This window comes from Coenobita brevimanus, chromosome 70 (assembly GCF_032717465.1).
Source record: "Coenobita brevimanus isolate Jiangsu-jjx chromosome 70, ASM3271746v2, whole genome shotgun sequence".
Classification (NCBI taxonomy): domain Eukaryota; kingdom Metazoa; phylum Arthropoda; class Malacostraca; order Decapoda; family Coenobitidae; genus Coenobita; species Coenobita brevimanus.
In genome coordinates, this window is record NC_137023.1 from 23,864,257 (window position 1) to 23,890,756 (window position 26,500).

A 26,500-nucleotide genomic window follows, 5' to 3' on the forward strand; every position below is an offset into this window, starting at 1 on the left:
GGTTCACTTTTTTGTGATTTTTGCAAACTTTAATCCTGTCTTTGGGTTCTTTTTCCTCTGCATTAAGAAGTGACATGTTTTACGAGTTTTACTTAACATTTACCAGATCTTTACGTAGTTTTCTCATGCTGTCAAACTATTTTTGCGAAAATCTTTCCAACTCTTCCGTCCCGTGTCGCCGCTATGTACATACCACTTTGAATTTTCGCTGCTATTTATATGCCACATTTGCCCTTACAGACACCACTGATTGGACGGACACAGTATTATTTTTAAATAACCGCCTCGTGATCAAGACGTTAGAGGAGTTTTCTGTTGCCTAAAGTAACTCGCTTTTCGACGCCAGGCTGGGGTAGGAGACAATGACGTGCTTTTAATATAGTTAAAGTGAGGCTTTTACTCATCTTCAGTTAGCCTCACAGGCATGTCATAAAAACACCTTCTCTTCTACCTCTGCTTCATCCTAGAATAAGAAAGCACATAATGAGTATGGACAGTGGATAATAGCTTCATGGTGCTGACATTTGTGTGTAACTCGCAGCGAGTCTGCTAGGCCTTAGAGAACGGACTGTCAAGGCTGTGCTCATGTCGGACATAAAAAAAAAAAATATGTGAATAAATAATTAAAAGTGCCTCTCGTAAGAATCTGCAAAAGCGAGATATAGCACAGAATAAAAATAAGAGGCAACATCTTTCCAAAACAGTATTAATTGCCAATGCGTTCATAAAATTATCGTTGATTTAATCTGGGTTCTAGAGCAACTGGGGTACTTATATGCTATTTCTAAATTGGATGGAACATAGCAATTGAAATCAGACCCTCCGCTGTTCTGAAGGAGACAAGAAGGCCAAATACATTATATCTGTGCATGTACTATTCAGTTTGTCGTATAAGTTTGCACCTTACTCTTTATCACTGTTATCCATTTCATTGCACGAGGACTCTCATAAGGTTAATATCTTTTCGTGGTAGCCATAATAGGAAATACCATCTTACTAAAGTTCCCCTGTTGAGTAAAATCGTCCGGACGCAAATTGTAAAAAAAATAAAAAAAATAAAAAAATAAAAAAACACTGAACGACTTAAGTTTGTGTACCTTGTGCAATCAGTTGGAGTTCCACAGCGATGAGTATTGTAGCCTAAAGGATATTCCACTACGTTACCGTCTAAACCCAAGGTAATATTTAACAAAGTGAAGCCTTCACTGGTGCAGTTTAACTAACTATAAGCTGAAATAATTTTCATGCACACTTACCCTCCCGCCTAACCTCTCCTCACTGAGTATTTATTAAGTGATTTACACAAAAACACCGGCCACATGATACTACTTTCAGAAATCTTAATGTATCGTTGACTCTCTCAGGCTCGTCTGACTTACCCTCAGCTGAATACATTATTCTGGCATTACGTGTGTTAGAATATTGGCGTAGTCAAGAACTTGAGAGGATTAAGTGTGAATATTAACTCTCAGGCTCCCGTGGCTTACTGTTAGTTGAATAAAATCATCTGGTGTCAACTGTAATGGAAAGCTAGAACAGTTAGGACCTTGAAAGTTTTAAGGTCACCTTCGTCGGGGTAGTATCTGTAGCGCATAGATCATATGTTTGGGCAGTCAGAGCTTCATACTGACAAGTCCTTGAAATTTTCAAGTGCACAACACTAACAACTGTAACAGTTACGTGAAGTTCCCTGCAGGAACAAAATTTCTTTGCAAGGAGAGAGTAGTATCGGGAACTAACTGTTCTCCATAATGTCGGAGTACGAATGGAGAATGGAGTAAATTCAATTTCAGCACGAGGACGTAATTTCCGTTTAATTTTTCCCATTTCCTGGCGATGTTATGTTAGGATCAACCTTTACTAATGGAGGAGTAAGATATAGAATACAACAACCCTTTCATGAATTATTCTAATACGAACGTGTTAGCGCGAATGAAATAAAGATGTCCTCCTCGGCCTAAATAGATTACTTAGAAAAAATCAAATTACTTCCCATATAAAGCCCCTTTCCAGAGATGAATGTGCTTCATACACTCAGTATTTTATTTACCCGTTTGCAGTTTTAGCGTTGTACAGGAACCTTATTCCCCGTGTGGAGGGGGGGGGGGATGTCATTACATACAACTTTTCAAGAAAAGGTGGAGGCAAACACACTTCGCCTCATCAGTTCATCTTCTCCAACTTACTCTTTTCAACCTCCCTTTCTTTGCCGCAGCGTTGCATCTCAAACCCAGTATCACTGCTGCCTCAGTGATCGTTGTTCTTAAAAGTCTGCTTCTATCCCTCTCCGATTTCAGTTTTCGCGCAGCGGCCTTGCAATTTACTCTCACCGTTTTTTTCTGTACAGGTCCCTAATAAATGAGTTAACCGTTACACTCAGTCCTTCATGTATGCAACTGGTCATCTGTGGAACTGTATTCCTTAATATATACGTGTATTTCAGTATACCTATTACCTCCTGTCTTGAAAGCATAACTTGCCCAGGCTTCACCAAATGAATGAATCTTGGCTTTGGCTCTCTTCTATTTTATTTTCCTGGGAAGAGCAACTTTTTTATTACATACAACACTCATTCGCAGTAGAATGAAACAGTCTGGTGTTATGCAGAATAAAATAGTGTTCCGACCAGAAAGGGTTAAAGGGAGGCAGCCGGTACTGCTGCGTGGAACCTATTATGTCTGTCATAATTCTGACACACAAACATTATTTCTTCACGACGCAGACACCACTGAAACACAAACACCATAACTGATGTTGAAGAACTACATGCAGCCACTGGATTATTAACTAAATGTATATATCTGGAGCTTCAAAATATCAAAATAAAATAATTTTATATTTATATGGAAACAGTCTAAGCATAATTCTGATATCATAAGCAATGCATGAATTTGCTTCACTTGGAGCTAGCGCACTGATGCTTATGGAACTAGTGTCAAATTACCTCATTATTCATGTTAAAATAGATTTTTGATTCTTATATATCCAAAACTGGGAATCAAAGCTATACTAGATCTGCATTCCCTACATTCAGTAATGGATGGTGTACAGTTGGGTATGGAAATCGAAAATTTCATCACTTCTACTCTTCAATCTTCTCTGCTGGCTAATATTTCTAAGCTGTGGAAGGCTTGGTCTGTTTCCCATGCAGATGATATTCTCTGATATGGTGCTCCAGGGAGGCAAGTAACGGACATCCCTTAATTATGAAGTAGATGCAATGGAATGGTAATCGGACTTATGTTCCTCTGCATAAGCACACCTTCATAAGCGTTACGTGAATCTAGGTTATCTGCATTAATCGATGTAAAACACCAGATTTTACACGCTTATCATGCTGAGAGCCCAGTGTAAGATGACATAAGCCAGGTGCCACTTTGGGAGTTAAAATGGCCTAGACCGTATATTCGAATGTAGACTATAATATTATACCCCGACCCCGGCCACATACACGGGTGTAGCCTCAGTCTGAGCCTGATGTCTCCCTTGCAGTTACGATTCCCGGGGGCGTGACAGCGAGGCAGGGAAGCAGCATCAATGGGGGGACGAGGCGGTGTGGGGTGGCGGGGGTGTGAAACAGCGGGCCTGGTTCGACACATCGGGCTCACCTAGTCACCTGGTGATACAGGGCGTCAAGGGCAGGGACGAAGGCAGCTACAGGTGCAAGGTCAACTTCAAGGCCTCACCATCATGGTCACAGCGGGTCACACTCACAGTTACAGGTCAGTATCACACTACACACAGTAGTCACAGGTCAGTTTCACATTACCTGTAAGTTATGAGCCGTTGTTACTCGACATTCAAGTCATATGTCAGTGTTGCACTACATACAAAGAACATTATCATGCTACGTACGAATATCATGGGTCAGTGCCACACTACATATAACAGTCACGAGTCAGTGCCACACGAATACAAGTTTCAGCTCAGTCACACATTGGCATAGGTCAGTGTCAATATACACGTTCCTGTCACAGTGTTACACTGTAAGTCACAAATTAATGGTAACTGTCAGCCAGTATCTTAATTACCACTGAACTACTAGAAATGCAATTTGCATATGACTTCAGGGATTTATTGCCCATACGGAATGCTCGCCATTATGACTGTGTATTGTATTAGGAAGTTTGTGCTTATATTTACAAACTTCATGACACCTAAGCACTGTCCCCTCCCCTTTGAAAAAAATCTAAACACACATTCATCAGACTAATGACTCTCTGCATTAATTGACGTAAAAGGCCAAATTAAACATCTTTACCATGATAACAGCCGGGTATAAGATGACATAAGCTAGATGCCACTTGGAGAGGTAAAATGGCCGAGGCCGTATAATCCTGCAGACTATAATACTGTTCGTATGTCTTTATGCTTGTAATTATCTTGTGGTTTTACTTTTGATGCAGCTAATATTCAGTATCTTTATATAACTACAAGACAATTAAATGATTTTCATAGGTATTCCAAAAACTAGCAGTTTCACTGTGTAGGTTGTGCGTATAACTTTGAATTAGTGAATTCATGCTTAAAGAATATGAAATGCAGTTGATACTCGGTATAAATGATTCTAAAACGATGAACAGACGTTCAAAGGGATTTGAAACTCATAACAAGTTGCTCTCTGTGTAAGTTATGTAATACCATTCTGAAACGGTGAAATGTTCAATGAAGTAACAAGCGTCTGCACTTGGACACGTAGAAAGTGTACGGGCGTTCACGACTGCTAATGTTTTGATGTGTGTAGATTCACTGTCGCCTTAACGATTTCCGAGACAATCCGTCTTCGGTGCTCAGTCTTTTTTTTTTTTTTTATGTTTTTTTAAATGCTGGGAAGAAGGAACCAAAGGCCACGAGCCCGCAATAACCGTTCCTTCCAAGAGAAAAACAAAATACAAGCGAGAGCCAAATTCAAGATCCATTCATTTCCTGATGCCTGGACACACTGCTTTTGAAAGACTGGAGGTCATAGCTAGCAGGAAATACAGACAGAGGGAGGCAGTTCCAGAGTTGACCTGTTGCATAAATGAAGGACTAGGAGCACCGGTCAAATCTTGCATTAGATAGCTGGACAGAAAAGGGATGATAGTTTGCTGCTGGACGGGTGCTACGCACCAGTCGTAGAGGTGGAGGAATGCAAGCAGAAAGTTCAGAGGAGCAGTGACAATGGAAGTAGCGATAGAAAAGAGATAAAGATGCAACAGTGCGGCGAAGAGACAGAGGTTGAAGGGAGCCAGCAAGAGGGAGAGAGCTAATGAGATGAAAAGCCTTTGACTCCACCCCATTTAGAAGACCTGCCTGTAGGGAGCCCCCCCACACATGAGAGTTGTACTCTACACAGGGGCGGATGACACCCATGTATACAGTAGAGTCAACAATTATGCAGGGGTGAAGGGGGAACGGAGTCGGCCTAGCACACCCAATCTCTTGGAGGCAGATTTTACAAGAGATGTAATATGATCTTTCCAAGATAAGTCTCGAGTGAATGAAACCCCAAGCATGTTCAATGATGATGCAGGATTAAGATGAATATTATTAAACATTAGTGGGTACACCTGTGGAAGATTTTGTCGGGTTGATAGGTATAGGAACTGAGTCTGTGATGCATTAAAAACAAGATTATTTTTACTTCAGTCAGAGATACGAGCCAAGTCGGACATTAGGTGTGCCATAGCCTCATCCCTTGTTTGTTGAAACAATTGCTGAGATGGACACTGCGGGAACCGAATGGAAAGGTGAACGGTGGAGTCATCAGCACTCGAGTGGATAGAGTTAGACGTACAGCTTTGAAGGTCATTGATGAATAAAAGGAAGAGAGTTAGTGATAGGACAGAGCCCTGAGGAACACCACTGTTGATAGGTCTAGGAGAAGAACGATGGCCGTCTACAACAGCGGCTATAGAACGACCAGAAAGGAAGCTGGAGATGAAGGCACAGATAGAAGGATAGAAACTGTAAGAGGGCAGTTTGGAAATTAAAGATTTATGCCAGACTCGATCGAAAACCTTTGAGATGTCAAGTGCAATGACAAAGCTTTCGCCAAAGTCCCGGAAGGAGGATGACCAGGAGTCTGAAAGGTAGGTGAGAAGATAGCCAGTGGAGCGCCCCTGACGGAACCCATACTGACGATCAGAAAGAAGGTTGTGATAAGAACGATGCTGTAAAAATTTTCTATTAAGAATAGACTCGAAAACTTTTGAGATACAGGATGTTAAAGCAATTAGACGATAGTTAGATGGTTGGGAATGGTTACCCTTCTTTGGGACTGGCTGAATGAGAGCAAACTTCCAGCAAGAAGGAAAGGTACAAGTTGACAAAGGTGAATGAGTTTACTTAAGCAGGGTGTAAGCACAGAAGCACAGTTCTTAAGGACAACAGGAGGAACTCCATCATGCCCACATGCCTTCTTAGTACTGAGGCCTGTGATGGCAGAAAATACATCAACTGAAGAAATTTTAATGTCAGCCATGAGGAAGTCAGAGGGGGAAAGTAATTGAAGAACAGCACCGGAATCGTCTAAGGTGGAAATGGAGGAGAAAGTATGAGTGACGATATCTGCTTTATCAGCAGAAGAAATAGCTACAGAACCATTAGAGTAGAAAAGAGGAGGGAAGGATGATGAGGTAAAGTTGTTAGAAAGGTTTTTGGCAAGGTGCCAGAAGAAGCGGGAAGAATTCGAGTTGGAGAGTTGAGAACATTTATTATGGATGAAATTTTTTTTTAGCAGAGGGCAGACTTAGCACAATTTCGGGCAGAAACATAAAAAAGATGTGATTCAGGGGTGGGTTGGCTACGGTACCTTTTATAGGCCTTCTCCTTTTTTGCGGACAATTAGAACAAGCGTGATTAAACCAAGGCTTTCTTGCATTGGTCAAAGGATACGAGAAAAGAATGTATGATTCCATGCCCAAGATAATAACTTCCATAATGCGCAAGGCACACTCAGATGGCTCCCGGCCATGGAAGCAATAATCATTCCAGGAAAAATCAAAGAAGTACTGCCTGAGGGCCTCCCAATCCGCAGCTCCAAAGTGCCACAGACGACGTTTCTTTGGAGGTCCACAGGCAATACTGGAGTGTTAGGACAGGTTAAGGTAACAAGGTTGTGATTGGAGGAGCCCAACGGAGAGAAAAGATTAACAGTGTGAGCCGAAGGATTAGTTGTAAGGAAGAGGTCAAGTATTTTGGGGCTCCGTCCAAGGCAGTCAGGGCTACGGGTAGGGTGCTGTACAAGTTGCTCTGGGTCATTAAGGATAGAAAACCTAGAATGGAGATTTCAGAGAAAGGAGAAATAGATAGAATGTGTTCCATCGTAGATGTAAGATAGTCGAGGAATTTTTGATAGTCAGTAGAAATAGGGGCTAAGTATACAGCACATATATTCTTAGTCAGAGAATGACAGTCTGGTGCTTTTCGAGTATTTTCGACAAAATACAGTGGCGAGCTTTGAGAAAAAGTCACTAAATGAGCACCTAATACTTCTTCATACACATTGCACCCATGTGCATTGATCCCCTAATAGATTGACCCCAAGTTTGGTGCTCGTTGTCACTCTCTAGCACTTTTCATCTGTAGGGTGTTGAATTGTGAGACTATCCAATTACGTGACACAAATGACGTTATGAGAAGCTTTCAAACGATGTGCTTCGATCTGTTATTGCCTCAGTAACTTATGACAACCGAGTTTTGTTACTCTGATGCTTATTGACATTTTCCAGCAATATGATGGCAATTTTTTAAAAATAGAAAAGTCACTTCTGTAACACCTGCTACTATTTTTCCGAAAGCCTCCCGATGATGTCCGTAAATCAGCTGTAGCACAGATTCCGAAATAACTCAGTTTCTAACTTTTTTTTTTTTTCAGCATAGCAAATTTTATGAAAAGTCACCTAAACAACACCTGTTTCTTTTTATAAGCTTCCCAACGGCATGCAGTAGCTTTAAAAGTTTCCGAAATAACAGAGATTTGGTGCTGTGCTCTACACCCCTACTACCTCTGGTTGTGTTTTCTCAAGCTGCTGTCGTTTGAACAATAATTCTTGTGACTGTTGGCATTCTGTGATAGCGTTCAGAAAACAAAAATGTCTGCATGTCCAGTAAATTTTGAAGAACGTGTGTGTCACTCCGAGAAAGAAGAGAAGGCATTTTTGTTGCAGTAAGACCATGTCAGTCAATAAATACCGCCATGAACACGTACCTCTCAAGATTTTTAGGATCGTTTTGGATAGACAGATGGGCTATACGAGTACTGCCACTTTGTCATTGTTTTATGACACTGCCAGTTATGTATATTGTCAGTGGTCTGAGGTAGGTGGGGAAGTCCACGAACCACTCACTTGATGTACCTTTGCCGTAAGGTGACTACAGAGAGTGACAAGCTAATAATTTTCTGTAACCCTGGGGACCATTTACTCGTACAACGTTGGCTGGTAACTATATAATCAAATAACAAGGTGGCATGGAGCCTAAAACGGTGCCACATCTAATTGCGTGGAGAGACATAAATACTGAGTCCATCCAAGAAACAAGCCTTCACACTCTTTCCTGCGCCTTGTTGTTATGAAGGTCTGTCCTCTGCAAAGGAACATCGATTCACTGCACAAGACAGCACTGCAGGGGTAATTGTTTGCCTGGGGTTGATGAGTCTACTCTTTCTTTTGTTATTAAAGAGTAAAAGAAATAATTTTCTCGGAGATTTCAATGTGACTGCGCAAGAAATCTGAAGGACTCAATGCATTTGTACCCTCCACGTGACATAGTTAGAGGAGGGGGTTATCATTGGGATCAAAGTGTGTCCGTCCGTAGAGTTGGGAGGCAGGGTGTCTAGGTGGCAGGACAGCTGGCTGAGCTTAGAGTTATAATTTTCCGGTCAGAACTTAGAAAATATTCATTATAGAACAATAAAATCTCACATAGTTATGTGTCTTATGGTGGACTGATGCCTGTTGATAGGTAGAATGCTGTCTTAAGATTTTTTTTTTAAATAAAGTAAAAGAATAAAGAACTATTGTTTTTGGGCTAAGAACTAATACAGGTACAGGCTTCAGATTCTCCAGGAATATGTGTTAATATGTCTCCTGGTGCCTTTTGGTAGTTTGAATGCCATAAGATTATATAATATTATGAAATGGCAAAAATGCATAAAGCTAATTATTTTACTGCATTTTTTTTCTGTTAAAACGTTGCAACTATTACACCTAGGAGGCAGAAACTCTACATGATAATTGATTATATGAAAATCTACAAATGTTTGAAGTTTCATGACTGTCTCTATTATGCAATAATAAAAAAATGGCTGCCTAAATGAAAAACGCAGGAATCATTATTTCATCAAATCTGCTCATAACTTCATTATTACCTTGGATAAACTACTGAAATTTTAAAGTTTTAATAACTCTGTTTTATACGGGGGGGGGGAGGGGGAGGGCAGTTATGCGCTTGGTTAGGTGTGCAGGGAGGTGGGTGGTGTGTGCTTGGTCAGACTAGGGGTTGCAACAGAGTAGCACTGCCTAGGTTTTACCTAAGAACACAAAATTTTGTACAGAGGCAGACCTGCATCCTACTCAGGTTTTAGGCCGAGTGAAACTCCTAAAGGCCGCGTCCTATGTGGGAAGGGGGGGAACCCCACGCGGGGCAGGTATGCATGGTATTAGTTTTTTGTTGTAGCAGAAATATTACAGCTGTAAGAATTTGATTTACACATCGTCTGCCATCCCTAAAGACATTCTGGTTGTCACCCACTACCATTTCTAATTTATCCTTGGCCTTCTCTATGATAATTCTTCCATTTGCCTTTCCTACAACACTCTAAAGACTTACACCACAATGATTTTTGCACTTTTTTATGCAAGAAAGAAGGAACCAAAGGCCGGGGGCCCGTAAACCGTTCCTTCCAATAAAAAACAAAAACAATACAAAAGAGAGCCAAATTCAAGATTCATTCATTTCCAGATGCCTGGACACACTGCGTTTGAAAGACTGGAGATCATATGAAGTAGGAAATACAAACAGAGGGAGATACTTCCAGAGTTGACCTGTTGCATAAATGAAGGACTGGGAGTAACGGTTAACTCTTGCATTAGAGAGTTGGACAGAAAAGGTGAGAGTTTGTTGCTAGACGGGTGCTATGCTCCCGTCGTAGAGATGGAGGGATGTAACCAAACAGTTCAGAGATGCAGCGACCATTGAAGTAGAGATAAGCAAGAGATAAAGATGCAACAGTGCGGCGAAGAGACAGAGGTTGGAGGGAGCCAGTAAGAGAAAGAGAGTTGATGAGACTAAAAGTTTTTGACTCCACCCTATTGAGAAGAGCTGTATGTGGAGAGCCTCCCCTCACATGAGAGTTGTACTCTACACAGGGGCGAAAAAACCCGTGTATAAAGTCAACAACTGTGCAGGGGTAAAGAAGACCCTGAGTCGGCTTAACACACCTAATCTCTTGGAAGCAGATTTTACAAGTGATGCAATATGTTCTTTCCAAGATAAGTCCCGAGTGAATGAAATCCCAAGCATGCTCAAGTATGATGCAGTTGAGCTGGATGTTATTAAACATTAGTGGGTACTCCTGTGGAAGATTATGTCGGGTTGATAAGTGTAAAAACTGAGTTTTTGATGCATTAAAAACAACAAGATTATTTTTACCCCAGTCAGAGATGCGAGCCAAGTCAGACATTAGGTGTGCCATAGCTTCAACCCTTGTTTGTTGAAGAAACTGCTGAGATGGACACTGCGGGAACCATATGGAAAAGTGAAAGGTGGAATCATCAGAGTACGAGTGGATAGGGTTAAATGTACAGCTTTGAAGATCATTGATGAATAAAAGGAAGAGAGTTGGTGATAGGACAGAGTCCTGAGGAGCACCACTGTTATTAGATCTAGGAGAAGAACGATGACTGTCTACAACAGTGGCTATAGCACGACCAGAAAGGAAGCTATAGATGAAGGCACAGATAGAATGATAGAAACCGTAAGAGGGCAATTTGGAAATTAAAGATTTATGCCAGACTCAATTGAAAGCCTTTGAGATGCCAAGTGCGACAGCAAAGCTTTCGCCAAAGTTCCGAAAGGAGAATGACCAGGAGTTTGAAAGGTAGGTGAGAAGATCGCCAGTGGGGCTTCCCTGACGGAACCCATATTGACGATCAGAAAGAAGGTTGTGATAGGAAAGATGCTTTATAATTTTTCTGTTAAGAATAGACTCGAGAACTTTGAGACACAGGATGTTAAAGCAATTGGACGATTGTAAGAGAGTTGGGAATGGTTACCCTTCTTTGGGACCGGCTGAGTGAGAGCAAACTTCCAGCAAGAAGGAAAGGTACAAGTTGACAGACAAAGGCGATTGAGTTTACTTAGGCAGGGTGTAAGCACAGAAGCACAGTTCTTGAGGACAACAGGAGTGACCCCATTAGGCCCATATGCCTTGTTAGTATTGAGACCAGTGATAGCGGAAAATACATCAGCTGAAGAAATTTTAATATCAGCTATGAGGAAGTCAGAAGGGGGAAGTGATGGTGGAACAGCACCGGAATCGTCTAAGGTGGAATTGGAGGAGCAAGTCTGAGCAAAGAGATCTGTTTTATCAGTAGAAATAGCTACAGAGCCATCAGAATAGAAAAGAGGAGGGAAGGATGATGAGATAAAGTTGTTAGAAAGGTTTTTGGCAAGGTGCCAGAAGGAGCGGGAAGAATTCGAGTTGGAGTGTTGAGAGTATTTAGTATGACTGCGTCCAATTCTGGTCACAGGCTTCACAGCCTGTGCCCAAGGCTCAGTAGTCCTCCGTACCGTACTCTTCCACATGTCATCACCTCAGCCCTAACGCCCATCGTCAGTATGGAATAGGCCTACCTGCTAGGGCTATTTTATACAGGATTGCTGTATTGGTGTTAGCAGAGGTATTTTTACGAAATGTCGGCGGGTCTTCTGGTAGATCAGTAAAGTCTGCTTCATAAATTTGAAATCCTTAACAGTTCCCTGCTCCAGCCGGGAGCGCAGCCCACCTCTCTATCGATTCAGCCACCGCCTTTCCCAGTATCAGTATTAGACAATAGACTGACAGAGCTTGGTCATCGGAAAAAGAAAGTGTTTCATCTATTTTGTTAACACACACACACACACACACACACACACACACACACACACACACACACACACACACACACACACACACACACACACACACACACACACACACACACACACACACACACACACACACACACATTTCTCCAAACATAACGATCAGTCTCACCGCGTGAGCGCCCGAATACATAAAATTTCATTGTAGATTTAATAATTGTTACCATTACTTCAGTTACTATCAATGAATAACTAGGGTAGGACCAAAGATTGCCAAGTTTTGGAATGAAAACGGTGCACGATAAAAACAAAAAATGCCAAAGTATACATTGGAAGCTGTGGCAGTTTTTAATTGCCCATGTCCGGTCAAGTTTGGTCTGTGTAATGCCAGCAAATAACGCTTTTAGCAACACCAAGCTTAGGATCGAAGAATGTGCAAGTTATTACCGAAGAAGGCAAAGGTCAGGACCTAATGTCCAGATTAGGTGAAGGAGAACTGATGAATGCCATGTTAAAGCTGAAGAATGTCCATGTTGGAAATGAAGAATACCCAAGTTAGGACTGAAGAATACCGAGGTTAAGACTGGAGGACGTGCTTTCACGGATTCTGTAGGGTTAAATTTCCTTAAGAGCAGAGGAAAGTCTTGCTAGTACATGGCTATGACTGTTAAAGTTTCGTACATATAGGAATGGGTTTTTATACTGGGTTTTATGCTGTCCTGTTTTTACAATCTGCCTGAAATACAAAGCCCACCCAAATTTCCAGATCAAATAAGATACCAAAGAAATAAAAGTCAGTATACTAGAAAGTAGTGATTTGTGACAGAATGAAATGAGAGAAAAAAATACAAGTCTGATCACACAGCAAAGCTATTTGAAATTCAAGAAGATGCACTCAGAGAGTGCAACACCCGAGCCCAACTAATGGTCTAAGTGACGAATATTTGACTTCATCCTCTGACCATGACCTTTGACAAATTACTCTGAAAGTCGAATGACTTCATTTTTTTTTATTAACCTTAAATCTCTCACTAACTTAGGTTCAAATAAGATGAGAACCGTTTGAGTTGACTTTGCTTAGTGGCGCTGACATTTGACCTTTCCCTGTGGGCTAGACCTTAAATTGATTGTTCTCAAAATCTATTTTTTTTTTTCGTGTTTTCATATGAACCGAAATATTGGGTACAGCCTTTTTAGGTTGGCCTTACCTTTCGGTTTTCACCTTTGACCTGTTCTTTAAAAAATAGGTCACTCACATGAATGATCTTCAACTCATCCATCAAATTTAATCCAGTTCCGGACATAACTATTTTAGTTTGTTCACAAACAGGTACTTCAGTCGAATTTTGACTCTGAAATGTGAGCTTGACCTTTGATGATTGTTCTCAAACTTGAATCTCTCTGTATTTTCCTGTCTTAACCCTTCTACAAAGTCTGGTTGAAATATGACCCTTTTACTGTGACCTTGACGTTTGACTGTTCTCAAACTCGAATCTTTATCATTTTAATATGTCCATACCCCCCCCCCCTAAAAAAAAAAAAAAATGTCTAAATTGGATAAAGCTTGTCTTACTTCTCTCCCTGTGACCTTCGCCTTCAAACTCCTGCACAAAAAAAAAAAAAAAAAATGAAAAGTTTACTCGTTGGCAGACGTTCAATGCTTCACGAAATGTGTTAATAAACACACACACACACACACACACACACACACACACACACACACACACACACACACACACACACACACACACACACACACACACACATGGATCATATTTTGACGTTGCTTTGCGACCTTCCTCTTTGACTGTGTTCTCAAAACTGAACCACTTCTTGACTGCCTTACCCTCAACCCTTTACCCAAGTTTGGTCTAAGCTGGATTAAAATATGTAAGTTGCTCTTGTGTGGTTAACATTTGACTAAGCACTGTGACCATGACCTTTGCCCTAGTATCTTCAAAAGCCATAGGTTTGTTTACTGGCTGTTCTTCAACCCTTTCAACAAATTTGTTTAATATAGGACAGAGACAGTTGGAGTTGCTTTATTCACACACACACACACACACACACACACACACACACACACACACACACACACACACACACACACACACACACACACACACACACACACACACACACACACACACACACACACACACACACACACACACACACACACACACACACACACAGAATACTAAAAGAATAATGCCCTCTTTTGCTCCGCGAGTGCTGGTATATTAAAACGAATGTGTTTGGATGTATTGTGCGTATGTGAATGTTTATTTGCATGTGTATATGTGTACATATGTCTGAATGCATTTCATCCCACATTTTTTTATTTTTTTATTATTTTAATTTAGAATTAAGGACAGTTCTATATAACAAATCTTACCTATTTTACTGTATAAGGAAATCTAATTTTGTAATTGTTTTATTAATTTTCTTAGGATTCGATTTGGTATTATCACTTTGGTTCTGATAACGAGATAATCAGCACAATTTAAGAAAAGTCAAATGTTCTGAGGATAATTTCGATATTGTTAAATTACAGGTACCTTTTACGGGAGCTTCTACTCTCAAAGGCTCAGCCATTTTCAATTTACGGATCCATTGTAAAATATTTTGTATTTGTTTTGGCTAAGTAAAGAACTCAATCAATCAAAAATCAAATAAAAGTTTACCCTAGGATGATTACTGCACAACTGGTGTATTCTGACCTGGAGAGTGGGAGGGGGAAGGTTATTCTTGTCAGTTTCGTTTTATTTCCCGGGATTGAGTCTGGCCTGTCTAAAATATATCCGGGATTAATATTGACAGAGGTCATACTATACTCGTGGGGTTTAAAGTGGCTGGAGCCGATTTGATAACTGTGGTGCACAACACCAGCTTGACTTATTTTTGGAACTCGACTTTCTCGCATGACATGAATTGATTTATATTGACCTGACGAACCTATTGTGATCTGAAAGGATAAACAAAAATAAACTGACAGAAACAGTCCTGTCATGGCTGAAAGGTACTAGAGTAGCAGACCGAATGTATGCTGACCTGGATGGATATGACTGGATCTAAAATTGCCTGATTAAACATAGAAACTGGATGACGCGAGAGTGACCAGACAGGCTGAATGGATGTGTTGAACTTGTCTTTATCTACATGACCAGGATGGACGTAATTAAACCTAATTAACATAAATGCTGTTGAATGATCCTAATGCGACTGAACTGATCTAGAGTAGCCGTAAAATTATATTACTTGATATGCCAGGTCCAGGATGAATGAGCGGGACATGAAAGAACTTGAGGAGGCTACTGGTGAACCTAACTGGAACTAGCTAGACATAGATCTCACTGTTCCTGAATAACCCTGAACTGACTTGAACTGATCTGACTCTCGGGATCCTATGACTCACTCCAAGCTGAATGAAATCGTTTAGCGATTGTTAAGAGAAAAAACGTCTCCCTCCATGAGAGGGTTAATAGTGACTGCATTAACACATAGGATCTTATGTCTAATAAATCGCATGGTATCAGCTGGAGTAGTATGTGCGAGTTTTTGTGAAAACGAGAATCCAAAGTTGCCTGGGTATTTCTATACGACTTTATTATTCTAAATGACTCTTAACTTACCTAAACAGACCCCAGCTGATCTGACTGGGCAAGAACAACTAATGCAATTTGAACTGATATGGAGATGTCAAAAGAGATGATCAAAGTTTGAATGAGCATTAAGTAGCCTGATTGTAGTGAATGGACCTAATTGAACATAAACCTTGAATTGACTAGAATTAATATAATTGAACCTCGATTCACAATATAAGATCTGGAGTAGACTAAAAGTATTTGAGCTGATATGGAAATGAAAATAACAATACCTGTAGTGAATTCAGTGAGCCAAAAGTGACCTGACAGAGTCGAAATGGATGCGAATGGGTACGATGCAGTTGAAGTGGCTTGAACTGATCATAGGACTAATTTGTTGGCAAGTGGATCAGACGGGAAGATCATCAGTTGTTGTAAGTTTTACTCCAATGGTTATGCCAAATGACGGGTTTGCCTGATGACGATTAAGCTGCCTGCGGGATAGGCTCGTACGAAACAGACAAAATCAGGAACAGAATTTCGTATCGTTCTCCCTTCTCACCACCTCATTTTCCTTTGTTGACTTATATTCATAAGCTGAGAGAAGCTTGGTATGTTTCTCTGCATGTCCATAATGTGTCAAAGAGGAAAGTGACGGATAATCCCTAAACGTGAAGCAGACGTTGTTGGCATTAAAGGGTCCCTGACTGCACACGGTCGACGAAGGCACTTGATATTCTTCACTGAAACGCTTTCCTGGCCTCATTTTGCCACATCGACACTCTAAGAGAGCAGGAAATAGTTCTTCTCGCACACATAACTATTTCATTCTGGACACAACACAGAATACATGACACAGTTATCTGAATACTAGCTAACCTCCTCAACCAGAGGACGTAATTTCCCTTCGGTTCTTGTAACCCTTAGACGATTTTCTTCAGCCTAGGTGAGGTTTTTCTAACTGGAGTGGATACATACAGCGTCCATTAACCCATTCATTATCAAATGTCGTTTCCTTACATGGACAAACTCGACCAGTGATCGTCTGAGCAAACGAAAATAGTGTTATCGTTGTGGAGTGATCAGCAGTTCTCATGCCCTCTTCATCTCTGCTCCTCCCAGACATCCTAGAGTAAAGGGGTTAAATCGACCACTGTGTTGCCTCTGTCAGTCATCGAACCATTATAAACAATTCGTTCATGTGATCTAGAGAGTAGGTTTATCCAAAACGTTACAGAGACAACAATGTGATTTAATCTCTTCAGTCCCATGACGTCTTCTTCATTTTATTTTCGCTGCCTCCAGACGTTATACCGGTAATTCCCTTTACGGTAGGGTTTTCGAACTGGATGAGTTACATACAACCTTGACATTCCCCCTCGCTACTTAGCTAACTTCTAAAGGTAAAGGTAGGAGCAGACACAATAAAGCGCCATTATTATGGGGTACAAAGCCACTGCACCAGGCGCTGTACGATAATTACCTCTGAGGTACTACTGGTGCCTAGAATAAAAAGTTACTCATCTTACTTATACAAACCACAAAATGTGGTTCGACACTTAAGTGGAATCAGAATCGCACACAAGGATTCGAACCCTGACTCTTGGTTCAGCAGCTTAGTAGCTAGCAGTGCTAACTACTCGTCTAGCAGCAGCCAGAATAAAATGTAAAATTATGTCATCGTAAGGAAGAGGTTAAATCAGTTACATAGTCCAGAGGAGTTAAGTGCTTCAGTGGCATGGCCGGTGCCAGAAGTACCACAGCGACAGATGGTTTTTCTTCTGTGTATACTTAACGCATTTTTTCCGATGACGTACTTTTCACTGTAATGATGCTACTGCCAGATGATTTTCCTAAAAGATTTTAGAGGATTAAGGAAAGGACACAAAATATCTAATCCCTCAAGTTAAAAATCTTTCCTAAATTAAAGTTACTGGCGTCCACAAACAGCAAAAACGAAATAAGAGAAATGTCATCCGAATGGAAGGGTTAAAGGTGATCTGTGTTCCCTTCTTTATAACCTCTTATAAGTGACTACCAACCTCTCTCCTGAAACCTCTTCCATTCTCACTATCCAAATGATCACAAAATATTCTGGCCAACCCTTAATTCATTTAAAACTAACTTCACTACCACCTCTTCCATTCCACCGTTACAGTCCCCCAATGGAAATCTAGTAAGTGACCCACGCAGAAAAGCCAACCTTCTTGTTGACATTTTTTCAACAAACTCAACCCTAAATTCAGAAAATCATAATATTCCTGTACTTGATTTTGATTCCCCACAAATACCTCCTTTCATGATTCACACCAGACACGTACAAGCCGTATTACAGAATCTATCAGCAGACAAAGCCACTGGTCCAGATGAAATTCCTTCAATAGTAGCTAAAAATTGCTCCTCAGTGTTGGCTCCTGTATTAGCAAAATTTCTCCACTTATGCATCCGTACCTCAATTTTTCCAGCCCCTTGGAAAGAAGCAAATATTCATCCTGTTCCTAAAAAGGGGGCAACTTCTGATCCATCAAACTATAGACCAATTGCAATAACTTCCGTTCTCGGTAAAGTGTTGGAGACACTAATTAACAAACACATAGTCAAGCATCTAGAAATCAATAAATTGATCAATGATCGGCAGTATAGATTTAAACAGGAACGTTCAACTGTAGATATGCTTTGCCTTCTTACCCATCAGATTAACAAAACAATAGACCAACATGGTGAAACACACACAGTAGCACTTGATATTTCAAAAGCATTTGACATAGTATGGCACCAGGCCTTATTGTCTAAGACGTCACACTATGGCCTTGCATCACTGGTTCCTCTAATATCTTACCTTCATAGTAGAAAAATACGGGTCATGGTAGATGGAATTTATTCTCAGCTTCATTCCATAAATGCCTGCGTACCTCAGGGATCAGTTTTGTCGCCAACCCTTTTTCTCATTCATACAAATGACCTCCTATCTGTCACGCACAACCCAATACACTCTTTTGCTGATGACTCGACCCTTCATAGTTCTTTCACATTTAGTACCCCCTTTACACAATTTGATATTATAGATTCCCAAATGAACACAGCAATTTCTTTGAACCAGGACCTTTCTATAATTAATCAATGGGGACAAAAAAATCTGGTCTCATTTAATGCTCAGAAAACTAAATACATTATTTTCTCCAATAGAAAGAATCCCTCAGACTCACACGTAATTTTATATGATGTCAGTATTCCCATATCCACTACAATTGATATCCTAGGTGTTACTCTAAACCCCAACCTAAGCTGGACAGCTTATGTTAAATCCCTTGCTAAAAATGCTTCTAAAAAACTGGGACTTATGTACAGAGTTCGTGAGTTCTTCACTGACGAGCAGATGGCCACAATATACAAAAGTCATGTGCGTTCTCAGATCGAATACCGTTCACCACTGTGGAGTGGATGTGGAGCGGTTGCATTGAAGCAGTTGGACAAAATTCAAAATAAAGCCATTAGATTAAATAATAATCCTGCCATAACGCAGGACCTTCCTCCGTTATCAGTACGTCGAGATGTTGCTTCTTTAGCACTATTTTATCTATATTTTTACCATAAGTGCTCTAACGAACTGGCTTCAATTGTGCCTCCCCTTCACATTTTCTCCCAAAATACTCGGGCAGATGGGAGCGCCCATGAACTCACACTCTCTCCCCCACAATATTCAAATTCATTTATCCCCAGAACTACTACTCTCTGGAATTCACTTCCTGGGAGTTGCTTCCCATATACATTTAATCCTCTCGACTTTAAATCCAATTGTTATAAGTATTTAATGAATGCTGGATGCCTTTAGGCACATGGACTTATTTTTTTTCCTTTGTTTTTCCTTCCTCCATTCATTATAAAAAAAAAAAAAAATTGTCTTTGCGTCAGTCACCTAATTACTCATGATCCAATGTATGAGAGGAGTTTCGATGCTTTCAGCTATCATCAACTCACCAGCAGTTCAGAGTCAATGTGGATTCATTACAAAAACTAACTAGACAGTTAAAAAAATCTCATTTATAATTGCTTTCATTCGCCAGAGCGGGTGTCATTGCTTTAGCGGCTTGTGCACGCGTGTACATATGTATGCGTGTGTGTGTGTGTGTGTGTGTGTGTGTGTGTGTGTGTGTGTGTGTGTGTGTGTGTGTGTGTGTGTGTGTGTGTGTGTGCATGCATGCGTGTGTGTAACAAATTGACAAACAACTTAAAATCGGTTTTTAATCGAACTTGATGGGAATGTTGAACAATAGCCTATACAGAAACTGTTTTTAAGAACATAGGTGAAAGGTCAAGGTCATTATGCTAGGTGAAATGGTGACTGAGCAAAATCAACTTAACAGTTCTCATCCAACTTACTGTAGGCCCAACTTGGGAAGATGGCTGATGGTAAGGTAAAATTATTTGAAAACAACTAGTCGAAGGTCAGGGTTAGAACAAGGTCAGAGGTCGACCTTTGTGAGTGCTGTTGATAAAATAGCTCAAACAGTTTTTATCTGACTTTAGAGAAACTTGGTGGAAGGGCTGAAGGATAGGTACAGAATAGATTTTCTGTTATTTTCTTTTTTTTTTTTTTTTTAGAACAACAGGTCAAACTCAAGATTACCTTAATGGTTCTTACTAAATTTACACCAAATTTGGGACAGATTTTAATGTTCAGGGAACTACAAAGGTATACTATTGTGGGGAACCCACCACAGTCACGGGGCAAGTTGAAATTCGACCCACATGGGTGTATGTTAGCATAAACAAAATTCTTCCATTTTTAGTCAAATTTAGTGGAAGGATTGAAGTAGGTCATGGAGAAGACTTATTGTTTCTTTAGAACAGTAGGTCAAAGGCCAAAATCAAATTAAAGACTTTTTAACCAACCTACACTAAACTTTGGGAAAGGTTTAAGGTTTGGGAAAGGGTTAAGGCCGAAGGAAGACAAAAGGGATTAAATTCTGAGAACAGTATGTTAAAAGTTTAGCCCACTGTTACTTCTCTTCTCGTGGAACGTAGGTAAATCCGAAGTCCGGTGCTATATTGCGGATATTTATTTATACAAGAACAGCAGAGGTCTTGCCTCCACCACACCAATCCTGTATCTGCCCGGCAAAGATCGGAGCGCTCCCGTGCCTCTCTAGTAAAGCACAATATAAGCAGAATTTGAAGTAGGCTAGACCTTAGGTAAGGGAAATAGGTCACGTACACACTACAGAGACACTTACATACTACAGGTTTACAAGTTATTACATACAAATGATTACAATTTTCCCTTCCGCTATGGAAAAATTGTGTCTTCTGACACAATGGGGTGAATATTATATAAGTGGCTTAGTTATCCTGCGGGTGGAGAAATAAGTTAGTAATATGGTAAGGGTGTAATGGGATAGATAATATAGTTAGCTTCCTTTCCCAAGGGAGTATAGTAATGAGAGGGCAGAATGCTGCTATGCAAGTAGCTGAATCCAATAAGGAAGAAAATATATTTACAGATGAATGGCTGTGTTAAAATTCGTCGAAAAAGAATAGTTGTTACTGGGTGTATAAATTAGAGGGTAACTAATTAATAATTTAAGGAGCATGTGATTATTATAGTCTTTGTTGGAACAACATAGTCTCTTATTCACCGTTGAATTTCATTATATAGGTTTAGTATTGGAAACTATAATGATACAGGGAATAATGAACATACAGTAGTTGAGTACACAGTAGTTGATATCACAATGACTGTCTTTGGGAGTGATGTCTCTTAGTCCCTAACTAACGTCCACACACCTGTTATTCTTTCTGACATCTACTGTATCTTTATGTTATTTATTCACAGTTCGCTGTTTATGTCCGAATCACGATTTACCTTTTGTTTCCTTTGTTACTCTTCTCACTTACAACTGGTTCATTTGATATCCTTCTATCATCATTTTACTTGATTTTCATTTACTATTTTGAAGTGGCATTTTTCCACTTATTTACATTTATCTTTCCTTCAGTACCAAGTTACATGATCTTCACACATGAATGTCACTAAGAACTGCCAGTTTCCTTGTCTTGTGGTTGCCGCACTAATCTTGTCGCAATGCGGATCTCATGCAGTCTTTTATCCATTCGCTTAAAACAGCAGTAAAGAATCCATATAGTAACAAAAAATCCAATAAGAAAAATTGCCACTGGCGGAAACACAAAGATCGAATGTTCCCACTAACGTCTATAGGCTAAAGAAAACTGGTCCATAACAAAATTACTCTCATTAAGAAAATCCAACATGAAAGTAGGTTGTCTGACGAGATCGAGAGATTGTCAGCAGGTAGATGGAATGACACATTAATGGGTTGGAAGATTTCATACATGTGGGAGCGAAGTGCAAAGTGATGATGTGTAGAATAAGCAGCCACGGATTCTGATTTTACAATACAATAATCAGGAGCCTTGTACAAACAAGTTGCAGATGCTGAATGGACAGGAGTTCCAGGACAAATGATACAAAAAGGAATTGGGATACTGAAGAAGAAAATTTGTCGGATATGATTCAGACGAACATGGTGCACTGGGAACTTGGGGGTTGGAACGAAGGAACAGACAGATTGTACTGAGAAATTAACGAACTAAGGCAGATTCGCATGGAGCAGCACAACTAGGAAAGATTGTCAGGAGACAGGCAGCACAAAGTAGAGAGTTAGATGTAAGAAAAGCACACCTGCTGAGATCACTGGAGGATGTGAAGGCAAAAGAGACATGATCATAAGATAGGAAAAAGTGCTCCGAGGAAAGAGAGACCGGTAACAAGGAATTATTGTACTAGAAAGGAGAATGATGATGTGGAAGAGATCGAATGTTATAGAATAACGAAGAGGTATATGACCAACAATTTCTTTAGTGAGGAAAGTGGCCTCAAATATTGGGTAATGGTATTCAAAAGAGGAGAATGAAAGCACTGGAGACAAGCTGAAGGTGGGGCGAGCCCATTCCAATGCAGAGCGGAGGTCAGAGATAGGATCTAAGTCTGCAGCGACACAACCACCAACAGCAACAACTAGAATACCAACTAAGGTAGTAACTTGGGAGAGAAGAGAGTCCGGGGAGACTTGTAGGTTGTCGATGTTTAATTTGTCATAACAATTCTGAGACAATATTAAATTTTGAAGTCTTTTTCAGAATTCCTGTGAAGTTGTTTAATGTGTATGTGACGTCATTTAATTGGGTTGTGATCTTCTGTAGCATAGTGTTGAACTTTGATAACTCTGTTTTCAGGCTCTAGGGCACTGCTGTAATTCAGCAAGGTCAGATCTGAATTCAGCAAGGTCACGAATGGTCGCCACACCAAATAACACACTTAGAATTTCTCTCCCAAGATCAAAGAGTCCACGCTTCACTCGTGAACGACCTACAGGTGTTTGGTTAGAGAAAGTGTCATTTAAATGGGAGAATTTCATTCTAACGTAGTTACCTTCCAGCAGCTGGGTAAGTAAAGTGGGTACCAATGCGAATCTTTGTCTTGTTTCTCCTTGTTGGCAGAAAGAAGGGCCTGTATCTCTTCACGCTGGTGTGCGAAATCGGGCAGGATGATGGCCACGCCGGCCAGTGGCTCAAGGTCGTAGCACAAGGAGACTACATCTTTCACCACCATTACCTCGTCTCCCATTCCAACCAAGACCCCGGGCCATAGGCGCCTTCATCCTTACCCAACCCGGACCCTACTAGGGTCACCACTGCCAACACGTGGACCCACAACATCTTACCTATAAAATAAGTTGTAGTTAGAGGCGATGATTATGAAAATGATTATGACGAGAGTCTGGGATTACAATTATGTAAGAGGCTTGTTGGCAGAGAACAACTTTGCATGATAGGAGAAGAGGAATCTGAAGAAGTGTCAGAAGAAGGAATAGGAGAAGAAGAAGCATTTCTGGGTTGAAAAGAAGATGAGGCATTTCCCAGTGACACCTCCAATACTATGGCCCTCGGTGCATGCTTAAGGTCACCAGCATGCACCCATTGGGTCTCAGCTTTAGGCAGATCTTTTACTTCAAATCTGTTGTCCTTATGAGAGATGACACAGAAAGGACCCAGAAATTTACTATCAATTTTAGATTTACGTTCGTGATCCAGGGCAAAAACTAAATCACCTACTTGGATGGTAACTTCTGAGGCAGCTGTGTGTTGCTTACATACCATTTCTGCATTTGAGAGGGCCAAATTATCCTGAATGTACTTAGGAATTTTCTGAGAGGTGAACTTTGACCGTGATTGTTGACTGGATCAGGCTTAGATTACAACAAGGAATAAGGTAGTCTGTTGTCAAAGCCGTAGATGCCAAAGAATGGAGTTTCACCAATTGACTGATTCAGTGATCCATTAATCGACACAGCTACCTGCGGAATCCATGCAACCCAGGTGGAACTCTGATCACCCGCCATGTGATGCAGACATTCTACAATCTTCCTAATCTGGCACTCCACGACGCCATTAGAGACTGAATGATGGGAATAATATTACACTAACTAATTCCATAATGATGGCAAATTTCTTCCAGCACTGAATTATTGAACTCTGACCCGTTATCTGTTAGAATAACTTCTGGAGTTGTGAAAGGACAAATGACTGAGTTAACAAAAGCATGGACAACCACATAAAGAGATTTGTCATGCAATGGAACCAATATCATGTACCCAGATAAATGACTGACTGCCACTAATAGATAAACGAAGCCAGATTCTGTACATGGTAATTTCAGTTGATCAAGGGAGACAGTTTGACAAAGTCTTGATGAACCAGGGTATTGCAATATGGGTGCAGGTCCATCAGTAGTTCATTTATTACGAGCACAAGGTAGAAATGCATCACAGTGAGCTTCTACATCCTTTCGCATAGTGGGCCAATAATATGGTAGACTCAAGAAAATGTGACCTGAGACCATAGAGGGTCAACACATTGGAACCCACGGAGTGTGTCACAACTGAGCGCCAAGTTTACGTCACAACTAGTCGAGACTGTGGCAACATAACGAGTGAGAGCATCAGACACAACATTTGCCCAATGTGCTAGAGGACCAGTAAGATTACGTCCTCGGAATAGGCCACACAGAGAAAGTTGGTCTGTCTGGATGTGAACAGGGTAACAGTAGATAATGTTGCAGAAATATTTTAGGGACCAGACCATGGCAAGGGCTTCCCAATAAATTACACTGTAATTCTTTTCTGTGGAACTTAACACCCGACTGACATAGGCAACGACACGTTTCCTTCCTTTGGAGTCATCTTGCATGAAAACAGCACCGAGGCCCACTCCAGCAGCATCAGTACATAGTAGGAAAGGCTTGAAATAATCAAGGAATGCCAAGACTGGGGCTTGTGCAGGAGCAGTTTTCAGGGTGGTAAATGCGGTAGCTCGTTCATCTGACCACATAAAAGGCTCGTCTTTTTTCAACAGTTTAGTCAGTGGTGCTGCAATTTGGGAGTACCCCTTGATGAAACGACAATAGTAACCACTAAGACCAAGGAAACTACACTCTGCATCTATGTTGGTAGGAGTAAGGAAGTTTATAACTGCATTTACCTTTTCAAACCAAATTAGACTCTATAGAACTGGTAATGACTGGACGGGGTGCTGAAGACAGTGATTGGAAGAGACGATTCCTCCATTTCTACTTGCCAATAGCCAGTCGAGATCCAGGGAGGAGAGAACACAATTTTATTTTCCTAGGATTCCAACAAATTAGTGAGCAAAGGAATTGAGAGTCTGTCCAGAATGGTCAATGCATTTATGCAGTGGTAGCCTATGACTGGCCGTAGCTCACCACCTTTCTATGGAACAAGAAATATCAGACTGTTCCACGGATTATCCGAGTGTTCAATAACGTCTTATTCCAGCATTTCCTGAATGAGATGATTAGCCTGTTGACACTGACTATGTGGTAAACGATAGGCAGGGACATGCACGGGTTGAGCATCAGGCTGCAATGTAATGGAATACTTTACAAGACTATTTTTGCCTATGATCTCACCGGGTAGGGCTACAACTTCTCGTTAGTCTTGCAAAAGATCTAGCAACTGACTCCTGTACTCAGGATAATCGCCCTGTATCGCATGAGAGTCAAGATGAGTTGGGGTGGTATTGTCAGTAGAGTGAACAACTGAGCACACATCTGCGACAGAGAGTGGGAAGTCTTGGCACACATTTATGGCCGCTGTGTATGCCAACAAATCACCAATCTGTGTCCCAGTACGCAGCTTAGGTGGGAAATTAGTAATGTTGGCTAGGTATGAATAGCATAAGCCATCGTCTGACTCCGTCCATATAGCAGACTCGTAACTCAAGCCCTTAACACGACAGGTCTCAGGCTGAGAAATAGTAGTAACACCGGTAGGTGACTCAACATTCCTCGGAGCAACCTTATTATATAAACTGGGGGATAAAACCGTGCACTGTTTTATGACAACTTAGTTGATCGTCAGGGACTGAATTGGGTCATCTAATGGCAATGGGGTAGGTAATAACGAGTTCAGTGATGTCTCATTGCCATAGGATGGTTCACCAGGATGATCTGTTTCAGAATTAGGGCGAGAATCTGATGAGTACAGGGAATCAGGGATGTCAGAGGATGACGAATCGGTAGAGGAGACAGTAATTGTATCAACTGGTGGCTGGAAAACTGGGTCTGTGATACCTGGCACAAACAAACTTTTGAAATAAACGCCCCCTCGTGCCGGTAACACATTGATATTTTTGTCTGCCATGGTTTGAACACCTATGAGAACATCAGCAGGACAGCTAATCCACGGTGTAACATCGAATTCAGCAATGAATGGATCTGCCGAATCATGTAGAGAAATTTGAAG

General features: G+C 40.8%; 1 pseudogene; it reads left to right on the forward strand.

Moving 5' to 3' along the window:
- LOC145406403 (hemicentin-2-like) overlaps window positions 1-26,500 on the forward strand; it is a 664,782-nt pseudogene that overhangs the window by 221,178 nt on the left and 417,104 nt on the right.